Source organism: Orcinus orca, unplaced genomic scaffold (assembly GCF_937001465.1).
Source record: "Orcinus orca unplaced genomic scaffold, mOrcOrc1.1 scaffold_40, whole genome shotgun sequence".
Lineage (NCBI taxonomy): Eukaryota > Metazoa > Chordata > Mammalia > Artiodactyla > Delphinidae > Orcinus > Orcinus orca.
This window is the reverse complement of record NW_026043751.1, coordinates 466,969-479,681: the sequence shown is the minus strand read 5'-3', so window position 1 is coordinate 479,681 and position 12,713 is coordinate 466,969. Positions and strand designations below refer to the sequence as shown.

Here is a 12,713-nt window from a genome sequence, read left to right as displayed (position 1 = left end):
AGGCCCAAATCTGGTTCCGGCACGGCACGCTGAGCCTTTGGTTAATTCCTCTTCCTGGTGGGAAATGAGAGTTAAATTTGTCCGTCCAGACACCTCCAGCTAGTCTCTCATTGGTTCTCCCTATTCCTGTTAATCTTCCGCAGAAATTGCAAACTGGGCCAAACAGGAGGTTAAAGGCACTGACTCTCCAAGTCGGGAGAGTGTTAGTAAAGCGTCTGGAATGTTGCACCCGAGTACCAGGGGACGAGAACTGAGACATATTGGAACATGTCTCCCGATAACACGGTTGATCATACTCTGGGTTCCACATGCATGTTTTAGCTGAAGGAAGAATTCCTTAAACCTGAAGAGTTGAGACCCGTGGAATGGGTACCATGCAATATGACTTCAAAGGGTCTCCATTTGCTCACCGAACCCCTCCATTCCTATCACTGCTGCGTTTATGCCCCTGTACACACGCTTGATTCTCTTTCGGAGACATAGCAATCCATAGGTTTTAAGATACTTACTAGTCAGGTACATTCTTAGGCGTTTAATATGGGGTGTTGAGTCCATTTCGTTGAGCAAGGAGTAGCTCTTGTCTATTCCATATTTGGCTTAAGGAACATTATCTGTGCTCATTTCAATCTCTGGTTTTATGCAGCACCCCAACTCACCTTTCCCCTTAAGCAAGCATAAGTTGGTTTTCTACATTTGAGACCCTGTACTCTTTTGCAATTCAGTTCCTGTGTAGCCAAGTTTACATTCCGTGTATTAGTGATATCTTATGATGTTTCTTTTTCTGTGTGACTTATTTCAGTTAGAATCATCATACCTGAATCTACTCATTATGCTGCTACGGGCCTGATGACATAGATTTCATTGCTGAGTGATATTGCATTGTACGTAAGTACCACAACTTCTTTATCCATTTTTCACTTTCTGCGATATTGAACTTGTACCGTAAATGAGGTTCTTGTAAACAGAGCCGTCCCAAACTTTGGGGTGGCTGTGTCTTTTTGATTTTAAGTTCCCTAAGCTATAGGACCATAAGTGGAAGTGCCCTAGGCTCTGTTGCTTTGTTTTTTAGATGTTCCAGGAAACACCATACACTTCTCCCAAGTGGCTGTTGGCAATTTACATCCCGCCCATCAGCATAACAAGGCTCCCAGTTCTCCATGGCCTGTCCTCCCTTTCTGGATTTTACACTTTTTTCAGATGGCCCTTTTGACCGGGGGGAAGTGAGACTTCATTGTAGTGCAGATTTCCTTTGCAAGCTTGCTTGGTTGGCCAAAAAGGGCGTATGCGTTTTTTCCTGAATATATTCAGGAAAAAACGCATACGCCCTTTTTGGCCAAGTGCATCATTGTGGACGTTCTGCCTCTTTTCCTATGCTTTCAATGCAATTCCAGTCTACCTCCTGAAATCGGTTGCCTGCAATTCTGCCCTGCTTTCAAGTCCTCTTGGCAGCCTTACTTCAGTATATTTTTGGACGATAGCTGTCATTTATAACTCTGCAGGTTTGTGAATTACTGTGCCCCTGAGCTCCTTTCTTCAACTCGCTTTCTTGTGAGCTGGCCGCAACACCGCAGGTTTGCTTCAGGCCCTAATCTGGTTCGGGCACGGCACGCTGAGCCTTTGGTTAATTCCTCTTCCTGGTGGGAAATGAGAGTTAAATTTGTCCGTCCAGACACCTCCAGCTAGTCTCTCATTGGTTCTCCCTATTCCTGTTAATCTTCCGCAGAAATTGCAAACTGGGCCAAACAGGAGGTTAAAGGCACTGACTCTCCAAGTCGGGAGAGGGTTAGTAAACCGTCTGGAATGTTGCACCCGAGTACCAGGGGACGAAAACTGAGACATATTTGAACACGTCTCCCGATCACACGGTTGATCATACTCTGGGTTCCACATGCATGTTTTAGCTGAAGGAAGAATCCCTTAAACATGGAGAGTTGAGACCCGTGGAATGGGTACTATGCAATATGACTTCCAAGGGTCTTCATTTGCTCACCGAACCTCTCCAATCCTATCACTGCTGCCGTTATGCCCCTGTACACACGCTTGATTCTCTTTCAGAGCCATAGTAATCCATAGGTTTTAAGATACTTACTAGTCAGGTACATTCTTAGGCTTTTAATATGGGGTGTTGAGTCCATTTCGTTGAGCAAGGAGTGGCTCTTGTCTATTCCATATTTGGCTTAAGGAACTTTATCTGTGCTCATTTCAATCTCTGGTTTTATGCAGCACCCCAACTCACCTTTCCCCTTAAGCAAGTATAACTTGGTTTTCTACATTTGAGACCCTGTTCTGTTTTGTAATCCACTTCCTGTGTAGCCAAGTTTACATTCCGTGTATTAGTGATATCTTATGATGTTTCTTTTTCTGTGTGACTTATTTCAGTTAGAATCATCATACCTGAATCCACTCATTATGCTGCTACGGGCCTGATGACATAGATTTCATTGCTGAGTGATATTGCATTGTACGTAAGTACCACAACTTCCTTATCCATTTTTCACTTTCTGCGATATTTAACCTGTACCGTAAAGGAGTTTCTTGTAATCTGAGCCGTCCCAAACTTTGCGGTGGCTGTGTGTTTTTGATTTTAATTTCCGTAAGCTATAGGACCATAAGTGGAAGTGCCCTAGGCTCTGTTGCTTTGTTTTTTAGATGTTTCAGGAAACACCATACACTTCTCCCGAGTGGCTGTTGCCAATTTACATCCCGCCCATCAGCATAACAAGGCTCCCAGTTCTCCATGGCCTGTCCTGCCTTTCTGGATTTTACACTTTTTTCAGATGTCCCTTTTGACCGGGGGGAAGTGAGACTTCATTGTAGTGCAGATTTCCTTTGCAAGCTTGCTTGGTTGGCCAAAAAGGGCATATGTGTTTTTTCCTGAATATATTCAGGAAAAAACGCATATGCCCTTTTTGGCCAAGTGCATCATTGTCGATGTTCTGCCTCTTTTCCTATGCTTTAAATGCAATTCCAGTCTACCTCCTGAAATCCGTTTCCTGCAATTCTGCCTTGCTTTCAAAGCCTCTTCATAGCCTTACCTCAATATATTTTTTGAATATAGTTGGCCTTTATAACTCTGCAGGTTTTTGAATTGTAGTGGCCCTTAGCTCCATTTTTCAGCTCTTATTTTTGTGATCTTGCCTCATAACCACAGGATTCCTTCAGGCCCTATTCTTCTTCTGGGGCACCTTGCTGTGCCTTTGGTTTATTCTTCTTACTGATGTGAAATTAGAGTGACATGTGCCCATTGAAACCGCTACAGCTAGTTTCTCACTGGTTCCCCCTATTCCCATTCATCCTCCGCACTAACTGCAGACTGTGCGATACCAGAACTTAAAGGCATTGACTCTCCATGTGGGGATGTTTTTAGTAAAGCGGCTGGAATGTTGATCCAGAGTCCCAGGAGAGGAAAAATGAGGTGCATTTTAGAAACCTTTCCTGATCATATGGTATACCATTCGCTGGGTTTCCCAAGCATGGTTTAGCTGTAAGAAGATTCCCTTCAACCTGGAGTGTTGGGACCCTTGGAATGAGTAGCATGAAGTATTGCATTAAACTTTTGGCAGTTGCTCACCAAAGCTCACCAATCCTCTCATCCCCAAGTGTCCAGCCTTATGTCTTATCCAGCTGTGGGTTTACATGTGGTCAATCCAGGTTGCATCACAGCCCCTGAGCAAATTTTGTAAGAATTTTTCTCTCTTTCATTGTTTCTGCGTTTTGTTTTTAAAATTTATTTCTATAATGGGGTTTAGCTCATTTTCACTGCTGTGTTTGTGCCGCTCTGCACACACTTGATTCCCTTATGGAGATATATCAATACATGGGTTTTAAGATTCTTATTACTCAGATATATTTCTCTGCAGTGTATAGGGTGTGTTGAGGCCAGTTCATTGAGCAAGGTGTAGATCTTGTCTAATATCTATTTGGTTTATTGAACGGTATCTGTGCTAGTTTCAAACTCTGGTTTTATGCATCACCCCACCTCTCCTTTCCCCTTAAGCTGACATAAGTGTGTTTTCTAAATGTGAGACACTGTTCTGTTCTGTAATTCATTTCTTGTGCAGCCATATTTACCCTCCCTCTATAAGTGATATCTTATGATATGTTTCTTTTTCTGTTTGACTTATTTCAAGTAGTATTATCAGACCTAAATCCACTCTTTATCCTTGTACTAACCTTATTACATTGATTTCATGGTGAAGAGATATTCCATTGTACATAAGTACCACATCTTCTTTATCCATTGTTCTCTTTCCTGGGATATTTAAGGTGTACTGAAGTTGAGGTTCTTGTAAACAGAGTAGCCCTAAACTGTGGTGTGCTTGTGTCTTGTTGATTTTTAGACTTCCCTAGATATACTCCCATGATTGGAAGTGTCCTATGCTCTGTAGCTCTGTTTTTTAGATGATTTAGGAACCACCATACACTTCTCCAGAGTGGCTCTCGGCAGTTCACACACTGCCCATCAGCGTATAAAGGCTCCCTCTTCTCCATGGCCTGTCCTGCATTTCTGGTTTTTACAATTTTTTAGGATGGCCCTTTTGACCGGTGGGAAATGAGACTTCTTTGTTGTGCACATTTGCATTGCTTGCTTGCTTCGTTGCCCATAAAGTGCGTATGCGTTTTTTCCTGGATATAATCAGGAAAAAACGCATACGCCCTTTTGGGCCAACTGCATCATTGTCGAAATTCTGCCGCTTTTCATGTGCTTTAAAGACGAGTCCAATCTATCTCTTGAAATCTGTTTCTTGCAATTCTGTCTTGCATTCAGATCCTCTTCTTTGCCTTACCTCAACATATTTTTGGACGTTAGTTTTCATTTATAACTCTGCAGGTTTGTGAATTGCAGTGACCCTGAGCTCCATTTTTTAAGTTGCTCTTTTGTGAGCTGGCCTCAAACCCGCAGGATTGCTTCAGGCCCTATTTTGGCTCCGGCGAGGCGGGCTGAGCCTTTTTTCAATTCTTATTCTTAATGGGAAATTAGACTGATATGTGCCCGTCCAAACCCCTACAACTATTCTCTCATTGGTTCCCCCTCTTCCCGTTCATCCTCCTCACAATTTGCAAAATGTGTGAAACAGAAGTTGAAATGTGCTGATTCTCTAAGTGGGGAGATTCTAAGTAACGTGGCTGGAATGGTGAACAGGAGCACCAGGAGAGGATAAATGAGCTGCATTTTAGACACATCTCCCGATCACATGGTGTACAGTCCTCTGGGTTTTCCATGCATGTTTTAGCTGTAGGAAGATCCCTTGAACCTGCAGATTTGGGACCCATTGAATGGGTACCAGGTAGTATTACTTTAAAGGGTGTGCATTTCCTCACCCAACCTCACATTTCTCTTAGTGCAAACAGTTTCCAGCCTTATGTCTCATCCTGCTGTGGGTCTAGATGTGTTCAATCCATGTTGCATCACCGTCCCTGAGGAAAAGTTGTAAGAGGTTTTCTCTGTCTCTCTGTCGTTTATTTTTTTCAATTTATTACTATATTGGTTACAGCTGATTTTCAAAGCTCTGTTTCTTGCTGCTGTACATCCACTTGATTCACGTACAGAGAGACATCAGTAAATTCTTTTTCAGATTCTTACCAGTCGTATATATTCTTTTCCGGTGACTTGAGTGTGCTGAGTGCAGTTCTTTCAGCTACCGTGTAGGCCTTGTTGATTATCAGTTTGGTATTTGGAATGGTATCTTTGCTAATTTCAACCTCCTGGATGATGCCTCACCCCTCCCCACCTTTCCCGTTTAGCAGCCTTATGCGTGTTTTCTACATATTTGACTATGTTTTTGTTTTGTAATTTATTTCATGTGTAGCCATTTTGGATTCCACCTTTAAGTGATATCTTATGATATGTGTCTTTTTCTTTTTGAATTATGTCACTTAGAATGATCATACGTAACTCCTCCGGAGTTGTTACAACTGGCCATATTTCATTGATTTCCAGGCTGAATAATATTCCACTCTACCTAAGTACCACATCTCTATCCATTTTTTCTCTCCAGAGACATTTAAGTTATATCCTAGTCGAGGATCTTTTAAACAGAGAGGGGGTAAACATTGGGGTGCCTGTGTCCTCTCGATTTTTGTTTTTCCCAAGATATACGCCCATGAGTGCAAGTGCCCTATGCTCTGTAGCTCATTTTTTAGATGCTTTAGTAAACACAATACACTTCTCCAGAATGGCCGTTGGCAATATACATTTCCACTATAAGTCTCACAGGGCTCCCTCTTCTCCTTGCCCTGTCCTGCATTTCTGTTGTTTACGCTTTATGAGGATGGCTCTTCTGACTGATGCGAAGTGATATCTTTTGTGGTATTGACTTCCAGTGCCCACCTGTTTGGTTGGCTAAAAAAGTGTATGCCCTTTTCTTGAATATATACAGAAAAAAACGCATACACCCTTTTTGGCCAACTGCAATGTTGGCAATGTTCAGCTCCTTTTCTTGTGCTTAACGGCGAGTCCTTTCTACCTCCTCAAATCCCTTTCCTGCCATTCTCCCTTGCTTACAAGTCCTTTTCTCTGACTTTCCTCAAGACATTTTTCAGTGATGGATATTTTCAACTCTGCAGTTTCGTGAATTTTACTGCCCCTGAGTTCCATTGTTCAACTTGTGTTTATGGGAACTGGCCACAAAGCAGCGGGATTTCCTCAAGCCCTATACTGTTTCCATGGGCAACCCTAGCCTTTGGTCAATTCGTCTTCCTGATTGGAAATTAGAGTGACATGTGCCTGTCTGAACACCTAGGACTTGTCTCTCATTGTTCCTCATCCTTCCGCTTCATCCTCTGGACAAATTCCAAACTGTACGCAACAGGATGTTGACAGTGCTGACCTCTCCAAGTGGGGAGACTGTTAGTAAAGACGCTGGAGGGGTGAACCCGAGCACCAGGAGATGAGGAGATGAGATGCCTTTTCCAAACTCTTCCCGATCAGACGGTATACCATCCTCTGGGTGTGACAGACATGTTTTAGCAGTAGGAAGAGTCCCATTCATGTAAGGAGAACACCAGGGCTTTTTCAAAATCAGTGTCTCCCCGAAACCCAAACTGGGGAATTTTTTAAGCTACGGCTACACATATGTTCATTAAGGGCCTTTGGAAGTAGGCAGAGTCCAAACTTTAGATGATTGAAGTCTTCAGGGTCAGAAGCACTCACCACCAGCTTCCCTTAGGTTACACCTTAACTGTCATTGATAGATGATGTCAATAAAAATATCTATTCTTTTTCAGATTATTTCCCCTTATAGGTTATTGCAAAATGTTGAGTGTAGTTCCCTGTGCTATACAGTAGTTCCTTGTTGATGATCTATTTTATACATAGCAGTGTGTATGTGTTAATCCCAAACTGTTAATTTATCCCTCCTCCCACCTTTCCCCTTTGGTAATAATAAATTATAAGATTTTATACTTCTCAGAAATGGGGGAGCTGAAAGAGAGGTATCATTTTCAATGGAAAAGCATTTAAAACAAGATTGAAGCTTTAACCAAGATTATTAGATGTACATCCTTGGAAAGAAATCACTTTGTTTCTCTAATATTGACCTGACAAATAAGACAAACCTTTTCACTGAACTTGCTTATAATAAAGTGATGGAAATATCAAATGGAAGTGTTAGAAACATCTTATTTTACCCGAGCCTTATACACTGTTCTATGTTAACTACAGTTTGGCTCACACATCTGTTCATTGAGGTTACAATAGTCTCAATTTCTGTTACTGATCCTCCAGAGTGGACCCCAACAAGTGTCCCCCTGCCCAGTGTCATTGGGGCCAACAGATCGAGACTGAGTTTGGTTCACAAGCAAAGGAAACTTTATATTTTGATCAGAGAATGGAGAGGTGAGAGCATGCACTACCCCGTGGGCTGTGGGCTGGGCTGCTGTGTAGAGATCCTGTCAGAGTCAGTGGGAGGGAGGGGGCGGAGCTCTCGAGGGCCGGGTTGGCTGCAGCTCGGGCTCTATATCGCGGAGTCTGCACTGGGCCCCAGGAGCTGAGGTGTCGACCCAGCCATTCTGCACTAGGAAATCTGGTCTGAAGTGCCGGGTGTGGAACCTCTGCATGCGGGACCCTAGGAGCACATGAAATTAGACAAAGCACAAAGGATAAAAAAGGTTAGACTTGACTTTATTGCCCAGATTCTATTTTTATCTCCCAGGGATTTTTAATGGGCTTTGCTGGGGACAAACCCCTCCTCTGCCTTTTGTCCCATTCCTCATTCACCACCATCATCACGGTGTCTGTAGGCTTTTCTATGGTGACAGTGTGATATATGGTTCCCCCGCCAAGATTATTAGCTCCCCTCTGGGTGCAGTAAGTCCTGCAAGCAGTAGTCTACTCTTTTGGGACACACTCTTGTTGTTTTATGAGAGAAACTCCAGGTCAAGTGATGTTCACACGAGTCGTCATGGTGCCCTGTTGCCCCAGGTTATCTCTCTGGATGTTGGAGTTGGAGGGTCTCCTCACTCGAGGTTGGTGTGCCCACGGAGCGAACCCTGCAACTTCAGGGCATGGTTGGTGGTTAGGATCACCACGTGGGGTCCTTTTCCCTTAGGAGGGAGGTGGCCTTTTGGGCTGCTGATTTCCAGGTTTTTAGATACCGTCAGTATCTTGGCCAGATGTGGCAGTGGGCCAAGCCCCTTGGTGACCGTAGTTTATCCTACCTGGATGGCATTCTTGCATTGTTCCATTTCAAGTGGTCCCAGTTTTTGCACTAATTCTCCAGTGGCGATTCACCTTTCACCGGGAATGTAAAGGTCAAAGGGTTTAGCTAAATTAGGGAGTTCCAGGGCAAGGGTCTGAATTGACTGCTCTTTCCATTCTTGAAAGGCCACTTCTGGATTCTATTCAAAAGGATCATCATCTTTTCCTTTCAGGGTTTCATATAGAGGCCCAGCTAGTAGACTGTAGTTAGGGATCCAGAAGCAGCAAACCCTGACCTCCCCAGGAACCCCTAAGCTGTCTTCTAGTTTTAGGAAGGGGTAAGGCTGCAAATGGTTTCTTCCCTTTCCTGGGATGGGCTTCTCCGACCTTCTGTGAGAATGAAGCCCAGGCAGGTCACCGCAGTCTGTGATATTTGAGCTTTTTCTTGGACAACTTCTATCCTTTATTGGCTTGGTAGTTCAGAGGCCTCCTTAGTAGGGCTGGCGATCAGAATGTCGTCTGCGTACTGAAGGAGGATTTCCTTTTCCAGAGGTAGAACTTTTAGGTCTTTAGCTAAGCTTTCCCCAAAGATGGTGTGGGAATTTTTGCACCCTTGGGGCAAGACGGCCCGGAAGTATTGTTTTAGTTGTACGTTGAGTCCTGCCACTCACAAGCCAAAATTTCTTGTGACTCTGGGACTAATGGAATACAAAAGAAGGCATCATTGAAGACTAATACAGAATACCATGTCCTGGTGGTTGGTAGAATGACCAGCAGGGTGTAGGAATTAGGAGCAGCTGGAGGTATATCCTCGGTGGCTTCACTGACTGTCCTGACATCCTTTGCCAGGTCCCCAGCAGCCCATGGGGCTCTCGTGGTCAGACCAATCCCAGAATATGGAGCTCACCTGGGCAGGTACCCCACCCCCACCCCAGCCCACGGGGCTCTTGTGGTCAGGCCCCTCCCAGGATACAGAGCTACCCTTGCAGGTACCGTGGCAGGGCTGGGCACACAGGAACTGTGCACATAGCCCTCATTGCAGAGCACCCCCTGCTCACCTGTCGCTCAGAGCTGACACAGAGCACCTCAGAGCAGGACTTGAACTAACAAACAGCAGCTGCGACAGGTCTGTGACCCTGGGCATCACTCTGTGCGGCCTCCCTCCACCTGGTCTTCCAGAGACTTCCACCGCACCCGGGGCACCAGGCCTCTGTCTCCAACCACCACCCACCCCTCCTCTCCCTGACTCCTGGGTTCCTCTCATTAGGAGAGGGTTTTCTTGAAGTTGTCTCCCACTCATGGGCCAGATAAAATGATTAGAAAACAAGCCAAAGCTGCAGCCCCTTGTCTATCCTGACTCTCAGGAGCCCACACCTGTTCCTTGGACCTGGCCGGTTCAGCAAGTTCCATTTTCTGCAACTGTGAGCCCCTGAGGGGTGATGATTGGCTGACCTGGGCAGCCTTACCGTGCCGGCCAGCCCTCCCCAGGTGTGCCTGGGTTGAGATCAATATAAATACCACTCCAGGCAGCAAGAGCCCCTGCAGCCGTGCCTGACGCCATTTTCTCTGCCCTGTCAGCAGTCTCGGGGCTGGGCTGGTGGGAGGGAGTGAGAGGCCACGGCTTTGTGGGTGGCCCAGTGTGAGTGGGGCTCTGCTGGACTTTCTGCAGCAGTTGCCAGGCTGCCACCTGCTAAAGAAGAGGATGTGTCACCCATACCTGCTGCTGGAATTTCTCCCTGGGCAGAGGTGAGGAAGGAAAAAAGCAGTGGGGGCAGGGACAGGACGGGTATCTCAGGCAGGGAAATGGAAATCTTCCAGAAGAGCACCCAGGGCCAGGACCATCCTGGCTGGCCTGCAGGCACCAAGTCGGCCGGCATGCTGTCACTCGTGTGGCTCTATGGCCCTTCCTCTACGCTTTCAAGTCCTTGTATATATTCAGGTGTTTTACCTGGGACGGGTGGGAATAGTTCAGCAGCAACTGGCCTGGGGCTCAGCTCACGTTTACTCACAGATGCCTCGGCACGGTGCCCCAGCTTTGCAATGAGGACGCTTGTTGCGTGGGGGCTGCTGGCTGAATGGGAGACGATTCCCCACCACTGACCAACTTCAGAATTGTTTACAACTGGAGCAAGTGCCCTGATACGGTTTTCCTCTGTGGAACTGGTGGGTTCTGTGTTTTTTTTCTCTTTTTCGTTTTTGGTTCAAGGTAGATTTTATTCCTCTTTTTTGTATTTACAGATATAAGCATGGAAATAATTTATTCATATAAATACATGTATGTGAAGGGAATAATTGTTTTTTCTGTTTTATTTTTTAAATTTTATTTCTTTCTAATTTTGAATTTTATTTTATATTTTTATACAGCAGGTTCTTATTGGTTATCTATTTTATACATATAAATGTATACATGCCAATCCCAGTCTCTCAACTCCTCCCACCACCACCCCCCCAACAGCTTTCCCCCCTTGTTGTCCATACGTTTGTTGTCTACATCTGTTGCTCTATTTATGCCTTGCAAAATGGTTAATCTGTACAGTTTTTCTAGGTTCCACATATATGCATGAATATACAAGATTTGTTTTTCTCTTTCTGACTTACTTCACTCTGTATGACAGTCTCTAGATCCATCGACGTCTCTACAAATGACCCAATTTCATTCCTTTTCATGGCTTAGTAATATTCCATTTTATATATGTACCACAGCTTTATGCATTCGTCTGTCTGTGGGCATTTAGGTTGCTTCCATTACCTCGATATTGTAAAGAGTGAGGCAATGAACATTGCGGTGAATGTCTCTTTTTGATTTATGGTTTTGTCTGGGTATATGTCCAGAACTGGGATTGCTGTATCATATGGTAATTCTACTGTTAGTTTCTTAAGAAACTCCATATTGTTCTCCATAGTGACTGTATCAATTTATATTCCCAACAATAGTGGAAGAGGGTTCCTTTTCTCCACACCCTTTCCAGCATTTTTTGTTTGTAGATTTTCTGATGATGCCCATTCTATCACGTGTGAGGTGATACCTCATTGTGGAGTCCATTTTGTTGAGCAAGGGGTAGGTCTTGTCTATTACATATTTGGCTTATGGAACGGTATCTGTGCTAAATTCAAACTCTGGTTTTATGCAGCACCCCAACTCACCTTCCCCCTTAAGCAAGCATAAGTTGGTTTTCTAAACTTGAGACCCTGTTCTGTTTTGTAACTCAGTGCATGTGTAGCCAAGTTCACATTCCGTGTATTAGTGATACCTTATGATGTTTCTTTTTCTGTGTGACTTTTTTCACTTAGAATCACCGTGCCTCAATCCACTCATTATGCTGGTACGGGCCTGGTGACATAGATTTCATTGCTGAGAGGTATTCTGTTGTACGTAAGTACCGCAACTTCTTTATCCATTATTTGCTATCTGGCATATTTAACTTGTGCTACAGAAGAGGTTCCTGTAAACAGAGCCGTCCCAAATTTTGGGGTGGCTGTGTCTTTTTGATTTTAATTTCCCTAAGCTATAGGACCATAAGTGGAAGTGCCCTAGGCTCTGTTGCTTTGTTTTTTAGATGTTTCAGGAAACACCATACACTTCTCCCGAGTGGCTGTTGGCAATTTACATCACGCCCATCAGCATAACAAGGCTCCCAGTTCTCCATGGCCTGTCCTGCCTTTCTGGATTTTACACTTTCTTCAGATGGCTCTTTTGACCGGGGGGAAGTGAAACTTCATTGTAGTGCAGATTTCCTTTGCAAGCTTGCTTGGTTGGCCAAAAAGGGCGTATGCGTTTTTTCCTGAATATATTCAGGAAAAAACGCATACGCCCTTTTTGGCCAAGTGCATCATTGTGGACGTTCTGCCTCTTTTCCTATGCTTTCAATGCAATTCCAGTCTACCTCCTGAAATCGGTTTCCTGCAATTCTGCCCCGCTTTCAAGTCCTCTTGGCAGCCTTACTTCAGTATATTTTTGGACGATAGCTGTCATTTATAACTCTGCAGGTTTGTGAATTACAGTGCCCCTGAGCTCCTTTCTTCAACTCGCTTTCTTGTGAGCTGGCCACAACACCGCAGGATTGCTTCAGGCCCT

General features: G+C 44.5%; 1 long non-coding RNA gene across 1 annotated transcript in view; it reads left to right on the top strand.

The window, feature by feature from the left end:
* Positions 1–12,713, top strand: part of LOC125963190 (uncharacterized) — a 189,788-nt gene that overhangs the window by 133,570 nt on the left and 43,505 nt on the right. The gene's annotated exons all lie outside the window — the stretch shown is intronic.